Raw genomic sequence first — 16768 nt, 5'->3', positions numbered from 1 at the left:
GTCATCGATTCTCGGTAGTGGGTAACGGTTCTTGATGGTAAGTTTGTTCAACTCTCGGTAGTCGATACACAATCTGAATGTACCATCTTTCTTCTTGACAAACAAAACAGGAGCTCCCCACGGTGATGTGCTTGGTCGAATGAAACCACGCTCTAAAAGTTCTTGTAATTGGCTTTGTAGTTCTTTCATCTCGCTGGGTGCGAGTCTGTAAGGAGCACGAGCTATTGGTGCAGCTCCCGGTACAAGATCTATTTGAAATTCAACGGATCGATGTGGGGGTAATCCCGGTAATTCTTTCGGAAATACATCGGGAAATTCTTTTGCAATGGGAACATCATTGATGCTCTTTTCTTCAGTTTGTACTTTCTCGACGTGTGCTAGAACAGCATAGCAACCTTTTCTTATTAGTTTTTGTGCCTTCAAATTACTAATAAGATGTAGCTTCGTGTTGCCCTTTTCTCCGTACACCATTAAGGGTTTTCCTTTTTCTCGTATAATGCGAATTGCATTTTTGTAACAAACGATCTCTGCTTTCACCTCTTTCAACCAGTCCATACCGATTATCACATCAAAACTCCCTAACTCTACTGGTATCAAATCAATCTTAAATGTTTCGCTAACCAGTTTAATTTCTCGATTCCGACATATATTATCTGCTGAAATTAATTTACCATTTGCTAATTCGAGTAAAAATTTACTATCCAAAGGCGTCAATGGACAACTTAATTTAGCACAAAAATCTCTACTCATATAGCTTCTATCCGCACCCTAATCAAATAAAACGTAAGTAGATTTATTGTCAATAAGAAACGTACCCGTAACAAGCTCCGGGTCTTCCTGTGCCTCTGCCGCATTAATATTGAAAACACTTCCGCGGCCTTGTCCATTCGTGTTCTCCTGGTTCGGGCAATTTCTAATAATGTGGCCCGGTTTTCCACATTTATAACAAACTACATTGGCATAACTTGCTCCGACACTACTTGCTCCGCCATTACTCGTTCCAACACCATTTGTTCCTTTCGTTCTATTAACCCCTGGTCCGTAGACCTCACACTTCGCCGCGCTATGACCATTTCTTTTACACTTGTTGCAAAATTTGGTGCATAACCCCGAGTGATACTTTTCACACCTTTGGCATAGCTGCTTCCGATTGTTGTTGTTGTTGCGGTTATTATTGTTGTTGGGATGATTGTTGTAGTTGCTGTTGTTGTTGTTGTTGTTGTTGTTGTTGTTGTTGTTGTTGTTGTTGTTGTTGTTGTTGTTGTTGTTGTTGTTGTTGTTGTTGTTGTTGTTGTTGTTGTTGTAGTTGCGATTGATGTTGCGATTGTTGGGATAATTGTTGCGATTATTGTTATAATTGCTGTTGTTGTTGTATTGGTGATTCTTATCACCGTTTTCCTCCCACTTTCTTTTGACTTGCTTCACATTGGCCTCTTCAGCAGTCTGTTCTTTAATTCTTTCTTCAATCTGGTTCACTAGTTTGTGAGCCATTCTACATGCCTGTTGTATGGAGGCGGGCTCGTGTGAACTTATATCTTCTTGGATTCTTTCCGGTAATCCTTTCACAAATGCGTCGATCTTCTCTTCCTCATCTTCGAATGCTCCAGGACACAATAGGCACAATTCTGTGAATCGGCCTTCGTACGTGGTAATATCAAATCCTTGGGTTCGTAACCCTCTAAGTTCTGTCTTGAGCTTATTGACCTCAGTTCTGGGACGGTACTTCTCGTTCATCAAGTGCTTGAATGCTGACCACGGTAGTGCGTACGCATCGTCTTGTCCCACTTGCTCTAGATAGGTATTCCACCATGTTAACGCAGAACCTGTGAAGGTATGCGTAGCGTACTTCACTTTGTCCTCTTCAGTACACTTACTTATGGCAAACACCGATTCGACCTTCTCGGTCCACCGTTTCAATCCGATCGGTCCTTCGGTTCCATCAAATTCCAAAGGTTTGCAGGCAGTGAATTCTTTGTAGGTGCATCCTACATGATTTCCTGTACTGCTAGATCCAAGGTTATTGTTGGTATGTGTGACGACTCCGTCAAAACACTTAACGGCTCCGTCACTTGGTCCCACAGCTTGATCGAAACTCTATATGAATTTAATAAAACAACCTTGCATTCTTTATTTAAAAATGATTTCCTATAAAGGAAATCTACTAAAATGTATAAGTTTAGAAAAACTATACAATAATACTTTAACCAAAAGTTGACCAAAATAAAGTCAACAAACAACCACTTTTTAATGTAATAAAATAGAATGCAAGTTAATGTTTAACAAAAGCTGCCATCATAAATATGCAGACTCTCTAAGCACAGCGGAAGCAATCAATCATGAACCTGAGAATAAAACATGCGAGTAACTGTCAACAAAAATGTTGAGTGAATTATAGGTTTAATATTGCAAACAATATTTAATTTAAACAATAAAAATTTATGTTTGAAAACATAAAAACTCCTTTTTGAACCACCAAATTATATGCTAGAAAACATATAATAAAACATTATTCCATTTTCCGTGAGCCACCTGGTAACCACTTAACCCTTTATTTACCCTTGCCAAATACAATAAATAATATACACCGAACAAGTGTATCTACAACAAAATACGAAGTACTAAACATTCCGATAACAAATTGCTAGCGCGACTAGCTCGAAATGGGGTTGTCAAACCCGATAGATCTATCCATAGGATTCGCGTTCACCAGTAGAAACCAGTGATTACAGTTACCAGACTAGGGAATATTTTTGTTCAACTCACAATGAATAATTTAAACCAACTTCCACATGTGTCCAAAGTATTAAATAAATTGCATGTATTCTCATCCCAAAAGCTTTAAAATAGAAAAATGGGACTATAACTCACCTTAATAGCAACTGAAGAAATCTCACAAACAAGCGAACAGCAAATAAAGTAAAGTGATCAAGAAAGATCACAACGCCGACCTATAAATAAAGCAGGCCGATATAAATAACTAACTTAGGTCAAGTCTTAGTATGATAGCTATTGTACATGTTGTAAGTAGACATAGAATAACACTCGGCAAGCATCGGTTTGACTGGAACAGCATAAGGACACACACTTTCTATTTTTAGAAAGTTTCTATTTTAGGAAAGTTTCTATTTTAGGAAAGTTTCCATTTTAGGAAAGTTTCTATTTTAGGAAAGTTTCTATTTTAGGAAAGTTTCCATTTTAGGAAAGTTTCTATTTTTGGAAAGTTTCTATTTTTGGAAAGTTTCCAAATTTAGAAAGTTCTATTTTTAGAAAGTTTTGAAGTTAGGAAAGTTTCCTTATTTAGAAAGTCAACAGAAGTCAACTGAAAGTCAAAGTCAACCGAAAGTCAACTCAAAAGTCAACCTTGGTCAAACATAGTCAACATTAATTTGAAAAGTGTAAGTTATAATAATAACATAGGTTATAATGTTTATTAAAGTCAAAAGTGTAAAGTTATGTCATAACATAAGTTTAATTAAATAAAATGAATTATTAAAGTTAATATAAGTTGAAGTGTTATAATTAGTATAACATAAGTATTATAAATTAATAATGAATTATTAATTATATCATGAGTTTCTAATTAAAATTATTAAATCATAAGTATTTAATAATTAAATCATAATTAAATAATAATTAAGTCTTATAATAATTAAATAATTATTTAATCTTTGTTATAAGTCTTATAATAATTTCTCAAAAATAAATTTAATACTTATCATAAGTATTTTCCTTTAATAATAAAAGTATTATTAATCATAAGTTTAATTAAAATGTTAATTAAATCATAATTAATAATTAAATGATATAATAAATATTTATATCATAAGTCTTAAATAATAATAATTACTTCTTTTATCATAAGTAATTTATTAATAATGAAAGCCATTCATTTTAACATAAGTTTAATCATTAACCATAAGTTTTAAGTTTAAAAGTTCATCGGGTCGTATCTTGAGCCCCGGGTGTCGGTTTCGGGCGAGCCACATATGCATCTCCGCCTACTCAAACCACCCGACACAATTATGTACTCAAGAACACTCCAAGAACAGTCCCTAGGTCGTGGATATCAGCCATGACAACACTTGGGAATTCAATTTACTCAAAACAGTGATTTAGGCACAACGGGTGAACCGTGGCTCGGATTTAGGTGACCCGAACATGAAAATTCGTCCCACCATCAGTCCTAACCAAATGACACACCCTAAAGACACCAAGGATGATCACAAAGTCGGACCATACCTTGTTCTTGCCCATAACACCTTTCAATCTTTACCAAATATCAAATTAAGCATATCTAGGGCTCCGGGAATCGAAACGACATGAATCCGGAGTCTAAAATTAATGTCTTGATGAGAGGAACTCATTTATATACTTTATTTTATGATCAACATCAGTTACAATATCAGAAACACACGAAAAAGCTGCTGTTCCAATTTTATCAAACCGAAAAATATGCAATCGAGTAATTCTACGAATACAATCAACATTACAACAACTAATAATCATCATACTAATAAAATATAATCAAAATACAGAAAAATAAAGAAAAATTAAAAATCTAGGGTTAGGGTTTATACCCTAATCAATAATCAAGTGATATAGACGCGTAGAGAACGATGAGAGGAATCCGTTTATGTTGAAAGCCCTAATTCTTAACCTTGATTTGATGATGAAATGGTGATGATGATGATGAAAGGGGACGTTCATGGGAGGAGAGGGAGGAAGGAGGTGAAAAAAAATAAGATGATTAGGTTAGAAATGAGAGTAAGTAGTGAAGTTTAGAGTAATGGTCACTAGTTTGCAAGTTTGACAAAATACTCCCCTCCTTAAGGGATTTTCGGCCAAAAACTGAATGGGGTGGGCCCCATAGTGGCCCAATTTGATAAATGACAAAATCCTAGTGGCCCGAACGCCCGAACGAAACTCGAAACGCGAAAACGCCGCTACGCGATTGATTTTTCGGAGAGATAATAAGTACGCGACGAATAAAATATATAAACACTATATATAATCATATGACATCAAAATATCATATTTAAAATAATTAGGACTTAAAAATTCCAAAAGTTCGACCGTTGGTTTGAAAACCGAAAAGATTCGCCGGATAGAAATCCGCGACTCGTAGGAACGTATAATTTAAAATATGAATACAAATATTCATATAACACATAATAATTAATATATTATTACAAAAATAATAATATAGGTCATAGAAATGACGTGGCACGAATAACAATTAACGGTCGTTAAATAGTTAACGGTAAAAGATAACGGAAAAAGTAGGGTCGTTACAGTACCTTCCCGTTACGGAAATTTCGTCCCGAAATTTAAGCAGGTGCAGGGGTTTCCTCGGCATCTGGGAACAAATGCGGTTACTTCTGCTTCATCTGACCTTCACGCTCCCAAGTGAACTCGGGACCGCGTCCGGTGTTCCATCTAACTCGAACAATAGGAATTTTACTCTGCTTAAGAGTCTTTACCTCTCGGTCCAAAATTTCAACAGGTTCTTCAATAAAATAAAGTTGCTTATCAACATGAAGTTCATCAAAAAGAATAGTTTCATTGGCCTCGGCCAAACACTTCTTTAAATTCGATACATGAAAAACGTCACGAATAGCACTGAGTTCTTGTGGCAATTTCAAACGATAAGCCACTGGTCCAACTCTCTCAATAATCCCAAAAGGTCCAACAAATCGAGGATTCAACTTTCCCCTTTTACCAAAACGTACCACACCCTTCCAAGGTGAAACTTTCAACATAACACGATCACCGACCTGAAAGTCGATATCGTTCCTTCTCTTATCAGCATAACTCTTTTGCCTACTCCTGGCAGTTCTCAATCTTTCCTTAATCTGTGCAATCTTCTCGGTAGTCTCGTGAATGATCTCTGGTCATGTGAGTTGAGCATCCCCAACCTCATTCCAACAGACAGGAGACCTACACTTTCTACCATACAGAGCTTCAAATGGTGCGGCTTTAATACTTGCATGATAACTGCTGTTATAAGAAAACTCATCCAGCGGCAAATATTTATCCCACCCATTTCTAAAATCAATAACACACGCTCTTAACATGTTTTCTACGTTTGAATGGTCCTTTCACTCTGACCATCCGTCTGTGGATGATAAGCGGTGCTCATATCCAATTTAGTTCCTAGAGCACCTTGTTAGGACTGCCTCAGTCCAACATAATCGATACGGGAACACCATGTCTCGAAATAATCTCCTTCAAATACAAACGAGTAAACTTCTTCATTGAATATGTTTCCTTAATTGGCAAGAAAAGAGTTGACTTAGCGAGTCGGTAACAATCACCCAAATAGTATCATAACCACCCACAACTCCCGGTAACTTCGTAATAAATTCCATCTTAATACCTTCCCACTTCCACTCGGGAATTTCAGGTTGCACCAAAAGTCCAGACGGTTTCTGATGTTCAGCTTTAACCTTAGCGCAGGTCAAACACTTAGCCACATACGTAGCCACATCAGCTTTCAAATTAGGCCACCAATACAGCTCCTTAAGATCATGATACATCTTTCCTGAACCAGGATGAATAGAGTACCTAGACTTATGAGCCTCATCTAAAACAAGTTTTCGTAGATCACCAAACTTCGGAACCCAAAGGCATCCCGCAAAATACCGAGTACCATCTGTTTGTACCTCTAACTGTTTACTCAAGCCTCGGACCTTCTCGTTACAAAATTTTCCTCCTTCAAGGCTTCTTATTGTGCCTCAAGGATCTGCCTAGCGAGGTTTGTTTGAATTGTCATATTCAAGGCCCTAAACCTGCGAGGTTCAGCCCTTTCTTTACGACTTAATGCATCAGCCACATCATTGGCCTTTCCCGGATGATATAAAAGTTCGCAATCATAATCATTTAACGTCTCAACCCATCTTCGTTGCCTCATATTTAACTGTTTCTGATCAAGAATATGTTGAAGACTTTTGTGATCAGTGTACAATGTACCTTTGACCCCATATAGATAATGTCTGCAAATCTTAAGCGCAAACACAATAGCTCTCAACTCTAAATCATGGGTTACATAATTCTGCTCGTGAATCTTCAACTGACGTGACGCGTACGCAATAACTTTCTTTCGTTGCATCAAAACACAACCAAAGTCTTGACACGAAGCATCACAATAGATAACAAAATCATCATTACCCTCAGGTAGTGATAATATCGGTGCAGAAGTTAACTTCTTCTTCAGAGTTTGGAAAGCAGACTCTTGTTCACTCTTCCACTCGTACTTCTTCCCCTTATGCGTTAAAGCAGTCAGAGGTTTCGCTACTCGTGAAAAATCTTGAATGAACCTTCTATAATAGCCTGCTAATCCTAGAAACTGGCGAATCTGAGTAGGAGTTTTCGGAATTTCCCACTTTTCAATTGCCTCAATCTTGGCGGGATCAACTAGTATTCCTTGTTTACTAACAATATATCCAAGGAATTGAACTTCTCTTAATCAGAAATTACACTTAGAGAACTTAGCGTACAACTCTTCTTTTCTCAATAAATCAAGCACCAACTTCAAATATTCTTCGTGTTCTTCATCACTCTTAGAATAAATAAGGATGTCGTCGATAAAAATAATAACGAATATGTCCAGATAGGGTCTGCACACACGGTTCATGAGGTCCATAAACACAGCAGGTGCATTTGTCAATCCGAACGGCATAACAAGAAATTCAAAGTGACCGTAACGGGTGCGGAAAGCAGTTTTCAGAATATCAGTTTCTTTAGCGCGTAATTGGTGATAACCGGAACGAAGATCAATCTTATAATAAACGGACGAACCTTGAAGTTGATCGAACAGATCATCAATTCTCGGAAGAGGGTAACAGTTTTTAACAGTAAGCTCGTTCAATTCACGATAATCAATACACAAACGAAATGAACCATCTTTCTTCTCAACGAACAAAACGGGAGCTCCCCAAGGGGACGAACTTGGACGGATGAAATAAAGTTGCAATAATGAAGGAAGAAATAAATATGGAGTAGTCACATCGGTGGTATAGATATTTAAGGCAATTCTCTCAAAGGAGTTAACGAGGATCATGGACTCCAAAGTAAATTTTCATTATATTTCCGAAAGGAAGACATATGAAAGGTGTGATAATTCAACGAGAGTGAACTTCCTTGTACAATGAGCGAGGAAGTCTAGGATTCATCCATATTCTTAAATTTATGTGTGGATGAAAAGAACGCGAATCATGGGTTATAAAGAATGGCCGACTCCAGGTGAGATGAATCTCCAAAAATAATTTCGTGCACCCTAAAGTATCGAATCCTAGGATTGATGTTTACGAGGGTGTTGCGGTTGACAGCGAAAATTGAGAGTAGAAACTCCTCAAACGGTCTAGAGTAATATATATCCATGATACCCATTATAACAACAGTTGGGGTAGAAACCCACCTAGCGCCTTTTCTACAATAAGGTGACCATCGAGTGTACCCCAGAAACTTGATTTATCGGTCTGCGTTTCGGCCATGTCCAACCATAAGAGGGAAAATTCTATGAGCGCAAAGACTTTCCAACAAATTTTATAAAACCGGCATCCAAACTGGTGTAAGAATTTCTATCAATGGACTTAATGGTAAATTTTCATCCTTAAACGGAGGATGAGAAGAAATGTGATCCAAACACTCTGTAGAGTAATGCGAAAATTCTAATGTAATCAATCAAAGAAGTTTTGAAAAAGCTTTAAACGTCTAATGTAACCCCATAAATGGAACGAAGCTCTTAGTAAATTTAGAAGTATGTACAACGTGTACCATTTTACGTAAATCAATTTGAGTTAACTAGACAACTCAATAAGAGTGGTTTTAAAATAATTTTGAAGGTATAAATTAGTGTATACTAGCCAAAATAGGTAAGGGTAAATTTGTCCATTTGAATTCATACGTACATATATGATTTTATAAATAGTATACATGACAAAGTATTTCATTACTTCTATTCGCCCATAAATCTCGTGAGAACCGCCCAATTACACAAATGTGTAAAATTTTTAATGAAAAGCAGGGTATCCGCATCACAGAGGTTACGAGTTGAAGTAAGATCGTTAAAGCTCGGGTGATGGACTTGAATCGTCTTGCGACATCTCTTCAATAAATGCTACGAGGTCATGAAAACCAATGAGTTAAATAATGTCTTGACTTTTATCAGAACACAAGTCCTTGGGTCAAAACTATTCACGTGCGAAGCTGTCACTAACAAGCGAGTTATAAATGATAAAACATGGGGTAGGTAGTTCAGTTAAGATGAGTCTCTCGCATATCAACAAATAAGATAATGAGTATCTTCCTTACTCATGTAATAACGTTAGAATTTCCGAATGAGTGGTGTACAAATTTTCTTTGACTCGCTTTCTATTCCTCATGTCACAATATTGGGACTTCTTTATGAATTAACGTAATATAATCACGTTGGCCTGACGCCATTATATTTCACTAAGTCATAGTTCCATTCCAATAGCACTACATGAGGTCAGGACACGCGGTCAACCTCGAATTTCAACACAATTTCCCTAAAACAATTTCTTAACAATGTGCTAAGGATAGCACAAGAGACAAAGACATCGAAAGTAATGAATAGGAGTAACGATGACATAAAAATGTCTTCGAAGTACCAAGAATCTCTAAAAGTAAGAATGACGTTTTCCGTTTCAACAACCAAAGCACATAGGCACAACGGCACAAATGCACGTAATATAACAAAAATGTTATATACCTAAACATAATAGCTGACATTGAAATGCCGAGCATTTAGAAGTCAAGAATGACATCTCGCGTAATATAACTCAAACGTTATATACATAACCATAATAGATGACATAGAAATGCCGAGAATTCTAGAACACGTAATGTAACTTAAACGTTATATCAATAAACACTAATTATGACATAGAAATGTCGAGAATTCCAGAAGTCAAGAATGACACCCCCTCGGTTTCACTAACCGAGGTGTTCCTTTAAAAGATGAACTCGCATGAGTCGGAGAATACGTTTAAATCGGAATGGGAGTTCCTCCCGGATTCAGAACATAATAGAAATGTATGTATGATAACAATATACATACCAACACGACACAAATAATCACATATAATAATATATAATAGGCCGGGATGTAGACTAGACTCACTAATGCACCCTATTGACCCGGGTAACGACATCAATGCAGCCTAATTCCCTACAACCAGAGCTCTGATACCAACTGTGACGACTCCGTCAAAACACTTAACGGCTCCGTCACTTGGTCCCACAGCTTGATCGAAACTCTATATGAATTTAATAAAACAACCTTGCATTCTTTATTTAAAAATGATTTCCTATAAAGGAAATCTACTAAAATGTATAAGTTTAGAAAAACTATACAATAATACTTTAACCAAAAGTTGACCAAAATAAAGTCAACAAACAACCACTTTTTAATGTAATAAAATAGAATGCAAGTTAATGTTTAACAAAAGCTGCCATCATAAATATGCAGACTCTCTAAGCACAGCGGAAGCAATCAATCATGAACCTGAGAATAAAACATGCGAGTAACTGTCAACAAAAATGTTGAGTGAATTATAGGTTTAATATTGCAAACAATATTTAATTTAAACAATAAAAATTTATGTTTGAAAACATAAAAACTCCTTTTTGAACCACCAAATTATATGCTAGAAAACATATAATAAAACATTATTCCATTTTCCGTGAGCCACCTGGTAACCACTTAACCCTTTATTTACCCTTGCCAAACACAATAAATAATATACACCGAACAAGTGTATCTACAACAAAATACGAAGTACTAAACATTCCGATAACAAATTGCTAGCGCGACTAGCTCGAAATGGGGTTGTCAAACCCGATAGATCTATCCATAGGATTCGCGTTCACCAGTAGAAACCAGTGATTACAGTTACCAGACTAGGGAATATTTTTGTTCAACTCACAATGAATAATTTAAACCAACTTCCACATGTGTCCAAAGTATTAAATAAATTGCATGTATTCTCATCCCAAAAGCTTTAAAATAGAAAAATGGGACTATAACTCACCTTAATAGCAACTGAAGAAATCTCACAAACAAGCGAACAGCAAATAAAGTAAAGTGATCAAGAAAGATCACAACGCCGACCTATAAATAAAGCAGGCCGATATAAATAACTAACTTAGGTCAAGTCTTAGTATGATAGCTATTGTACATGTTGTAAGTAGACATAGAATAACACTCGGCAAGCATCGGTTTGACTGGAACAGCATAAGGACACACACTTTCTATTTTTAGAAAGTTTCTATTTTAGGAAAGTTTCTATTTTAGGAAAGTTTCCATTTTAGGAAAGTTTCTATTTTAGGAAAGTTTCTATTTTAGGAAAGTTTCCATTTTAGGAAAGTTTCTATTTTTGGAAAGTTTCTATTTTTGGAAAGTTTCCAAATTTAGAAAGTTCTATTTTTAGAAAGTTTTGAAGTTAGGAAAGTTTCCTTATTTAGAAAGTCAACAGAAGTCAACTGAAAGTCAAAGTCAACCGAAAGTCAACTCAAAAGTCAACCTTGGTCAAACATAGTCAACATTAATTTGAAAAGTGTAAGTTATAATAATAACATAGGTTATAATGTTTATTAAAGTCAAAAGTGTAAAGTTATGTCATAACATAAGTTTAATTAAATAAAATGAATTATTAAAGTTAATATAAGTTGAAGTGTTATAATTAGTATAACATAAGTATTATAAATTAATAATGAATTATTAATTATATCATGAGTTTCTAATTAAAATTATTAAATCATAAGTATTTAATAATTAAATCATAATTAAATAATAATTAAGTCTTATAATAATTAAATAATTATTTAATCTTTGTTATAAGTCTTATAATAATTTCTCAAAAATAAATTTAATACTTATCATAAGTATTTTCCTTTAATAATAAAAGTATTATTAATCATAAGTTTAATTAAAATGTTAATTAAATCATAATTAATAATTAAATGATATAATAAATATTTATATCATAAGTCTTAAATAATAATAATTACTTCTTTTATCATAAGTAATTTATTAATAATGAAAGCCATTCATTTTAACATAAGTTTAATCATTAACCATAAGTTTTAAGTTTAAAAGTTCATCGGGTCGTATCTTGAGCCCCGGGTGTCGGTTTCGGGCGAGCCACATATGCATCTCCGCCTACTCAAACCACCCGACACAATTATGTACTCAAGAACACTCCAAGAACAGTCCCTAGGTCGTGGATATCAGCCATGACAACACTTGGGAATTCAATTTACTCAAAACAGTGATTTAGGCACAACGGGTGAACCGTGGCTCGGATTTAGGTGACCCGAACATGAAAATTCGTCCCACCATCAGTCCTAACCAAATGACACACCCTAAAGACACCAAGGATGATCACAAAGTCGGACCATACCTTGTTCTTGCCCATAACACCTTTCAATCTTTACCAAATATCAAATTAAGCATATCTAGGGCTCCGGGAATCGAAACGACATGAATCCGGAGTCTAAAATTAATGTCTTGATGAGAGGAACTCATTTATATACTTTATTTTATGATCAACATCAGTTACAATATCAGAAACACACGAAAAAGCTGCTGTTCCAATTTTATCAAACCGAAAAATATGCAATCGAGTAATTCTACGAATACAATCAACATTACAACAACTAATAATCATCATACTAATAAAATATAATCAAAATACAGAAAAATAAAGAAAAATTAAAAATCTAGGGTTAGGGTTTATACCCTAATCAATAATCAAGTGATATAGACGCGTAGAGAACGATGAGAGGAATCCGTTTATGTTGAAAGCCCTAATTCTTAACCTTGATTTGATGATGAAATGGTGATGATGATGATGAAAGGGGACGTTCATGGGAGGAGAGGGAGGAAGGAGGTGAAAAAAAATAAGATGATTAGGTTAGAAATGAGAGTAAGTAGTGAAGTTTAGAGTAATGGTCACTAGTTTGCAAGTTTGACAAAATACTCCCCTCCTTAAGGGATTTTCGGCCAAAAACTGAATGGGGTGGGCCCCATAGTGGCCCAATTTGATAAATGACAAAATCCTAGTGGCCCGAACGCCCGAACGAAACTCGAAACGCGAAAACGCCGCTACGCGATTGATTTTTCGGAGAGATAATAAGTACGCGACGAATAAAATATATAAACACTATATATAATCATATGACATCAAAATATCATATTTAAAATAATTAGGACTTAAAAATTCCAAAAGTTCGACCGTTGGTTTGAAAACCGAAAAGATTCGCCGGATAGAAATCCGCGACTCGTAGGAACGTATAATTTAAAATATGAATACAAATATTCATATAACACATAATAATTAATATATTATTACAAAAATAATAATATAGGTCATAGAAATGACGTGGCACGAATAACAATTAACGGTCGTTAAATAGTTAACGGTAAAAGATAACGGAAAAAGTAGGGTCGTTACAGTATGTAGCGCAGCCTGTACTGCGGCTATGTTTGAAGCTAGAAAAGTACGGAATTCCTCTTCATTCATATTCACGGTGTGTCGAGTAGTCGGTGCCATTTCCTTCAAAATAGTCAAATGGAACAAGTTAATCATACAGAATATTAAGAGTAGTTAATAGTATTTCGTAGCATAATATGAACTCATTTATAAAAGCTTTTTCTTCATATTAGCGTTTTATAAGTTTAAATTCGGGTAGTACCTACCCGTTAAGTTCATACTTAGTAGCTAATATACAATTCAACTACTACAATTCTATATGAAAAACTGATTATAATAATATTTCGCGTTCAAACTTTTTCACAATATTTTACAAACTTACAATACCGCTTATTTTACATATAGCATGAAATATAGCACACAATAAATTTGATACAAGATGGTTGTGAAGATAATTATAGCTAGTACACAAGTCGTTCAGCAAAGGCAATAAAGACACGTAATTCATACGTCCAGAAACAAGTCATGCATTCTGGTTTTACTAGGATTACTTCCCATCCTTGGTCTTGTGGAACATAACCGTTATGGCCGTTGATAAGACAGCGTGTTGTAACGTCGTCAAAGGGACGAGGGTTACATAATGTCCAACAGTCCCGTAACAATCTAAAAACCTCATTTCTTACCCCAATTACCGACTCCATCACTTGTGGGAACGTTTTGTTTAATAGTTATAGCCCGATGTTCTTGTTCTCACTTTGGTGAGAAGCGAACATTACTAATCCGTAAGCATAACATGCTTCTTTATGTTGCATGTTAGCCACTTTTTCTAAATTACGAAGTCCAATATTCGGATATATTGAGTCAAAATAATTTCTTAACCCATTGCGTAAAATAGCATTTGGGTTCCCCGCAATATATGCGTCAAAGTAAACACATCGTAACTTATGGATTTCCCAATGTGATATCCCCCATCTTTTGAACGAAAGCCTTTTATAAACCAAGGCATTCTTGGAACGTTCTTCGAATGTCTTACAAACTGATCTCGCCTTAAATAGTTGTGCCGAAGAATTCTGACCGACTCTAGACAAGATTTCATCAATCATGTCTCCGGGTAGGTCTCTTAAAATATTGGGTTGTCTATCCATTTTGTGTTTTTATACTGTAAAATAGACAAGAGTTAGATTCATAAAAAAAAATACTTATTAATACAAGCAATTTTTACATATATCATAAAGCATAAGCACACTATATTACATATATTACACCACACGAATACAGCTATCTTATTCCGACTCGCTTGTTTCTTCTTCTTCGGTTTTGGTTCATTTTGCCAAGTTTCTAGGGATATATGATGTTCCCCAAATACGAGCCGTCGTTATCCACATTGGTTTAGAAAAACCTGGTGGTTTAGAGGTTCTCGGGTCATTGTTACAACTTAAGGACTTCGGGGGTTGATGATACATATAAAGTTCATCGGGGTTGGAATTAGATTTCTCTATTTTTATGCCCTTTCCCTTATTATTTTCTTTTGCCTTTTTAAATTCAGTTGGGGTAATTTCTATAACATCATCGGAATTCTCGTCGGAATCCGATTCATCGGAGAATTGGTAATCCTCCCAATATTTTGCTTCCTTGGCGGAAACACCATTGACCATAATTAACCTTGGTCGGTTGGTTGAGGATTTTCTTTTACTTAACCGTTTTATTATTTCCCCCACCGGTTCTATTTCTTCATCCGGTTCCGATTCTTCTTCCGGTTCCGATTCTTCTTCTGGTTCCGACTCTTCTTCCGGTTCCTCTTCGGGAACTTGTGAATCAGTCCATGAATCATTCCAATTTACATTTAACTCTTCATTATTATTAGGTGAGTCAATGGGACTTGTTCTAGAGGTAGACATCTATCACATAATATCAAACGCGTTAAGAGATTAATATATCACATAATATTCACATGTTAAAAATATATAGTTTCCAACAAAATTTGTTAAGCAATCATTTTTCAAGTAAACACGGTCGAAGTCCAGACTCACTAATGCATCCTAACAAACTCGATAGGACACACTAATGCAAAATTCTGGTTCTCTAAGACCAACGCTCGGATACCAACTGAAATGTCCCGTTCTTATTGTTTAAAAACGTTCCATATTAATTGATTTCGTTGCGAGGTTTTGACCTCTATATGAGACGTTTTTCAAAGACTGCATTCATTTTAAAACAAACCATAACCTTTATTTCATCAATAAAGGTTTAAAAAGCTTTACGTAGATTATCAAATAATGATAATCTAAAATATCCTGTTTACACACGACCATTACATAATGGTTTACAATACAAATATGTTACAACAAAATAAGTTTCTTGAATACAGTTTTTACATAATATCATACAAGCATGGACTCCAAATCTCGTCCTTATTTAAGTATGCGACAGCGGAAGCTCTTAATAATCACCAGAGAATAAACATGCTTAAAACGTCAACAAAAATGTTGGTGAGTTATAGGTTTAACCTATATATATCAAATCATAATAATAGACCACAAGATTTCATATTTCAATACACATCCCATACATAGAGATAAAAATCATTCATATGGTGAACACCTGGTAACCGACATTAACAAGATGCATATATAAGAATATCCCCATCATTCCGGGACACCCTTCGGATATGATATAAATTTTGAAGTACTAAAGCATCCGGTACTTTGGATGGGGTTTGTTAAGCCCAATAGATCTATCTTTAGGATTCGCGTCAATTAGGGTGTCTGTTCCCTAATTCTTAGATTACCAGACTTAATAAAAAGGGGCATATTCGATTTCGATAATTCAACCATAGAATATAGTTTCACGTACTTGTGTCTATTTTTTAAATCATTTATAAAACCTGCATGTATTCTCATCCCAAAAATATTAGATTTTAAAAGTGGGACTATAACTCACTTTCACATATTTTTACTTCGTCGGGAAGTAAGACTTGGCCACTGGTTGATTCACGAACCTATAACAATATATACATATATATCAAAGTATGTTCAAAATATATTTACAACACTTTTAATATATTTTGATGTTTTAAGTTTATTAAGTCAGCTGTCCTCGTTAGTAATCTACAACTAGTTGTCCACAGTTAGATGTACAGAAATAAATCGATAAATATTATCTTGAATCAATCCACGACCCAGTGTATACGTATCTCAGTATTGATCACAACTCAAACTATATATATTTTGGAATCAACCTCAACCCTGTATAGCTAACTCCAACATTCACATATAGAGTGTCTATGGTTGTTCCGAAATATATATAGATGT

The sequence above is a fragment of the Rutidosis leptorrhynchoides genome, chromosome 3 (assembly GCF_046630445.1).
Source record: "Rutidosis leptorrhynchoides isolate AG116_Rl617_1_P2 chromosome 3, CSIRO_AGI_Rlap_v1, whole genome shotgun sequence".
In the NCBI taxonomy this organism is placed as follows: Eukaryota; Viridiplantae; Streptophyta; class Magnoliopsida; order Asterales; family Asteraceae; genus Rutidosis; species Rutidosis leptorrhynchoides.
Note: the sequence above shows the minus strand (reverse complement) of the source record.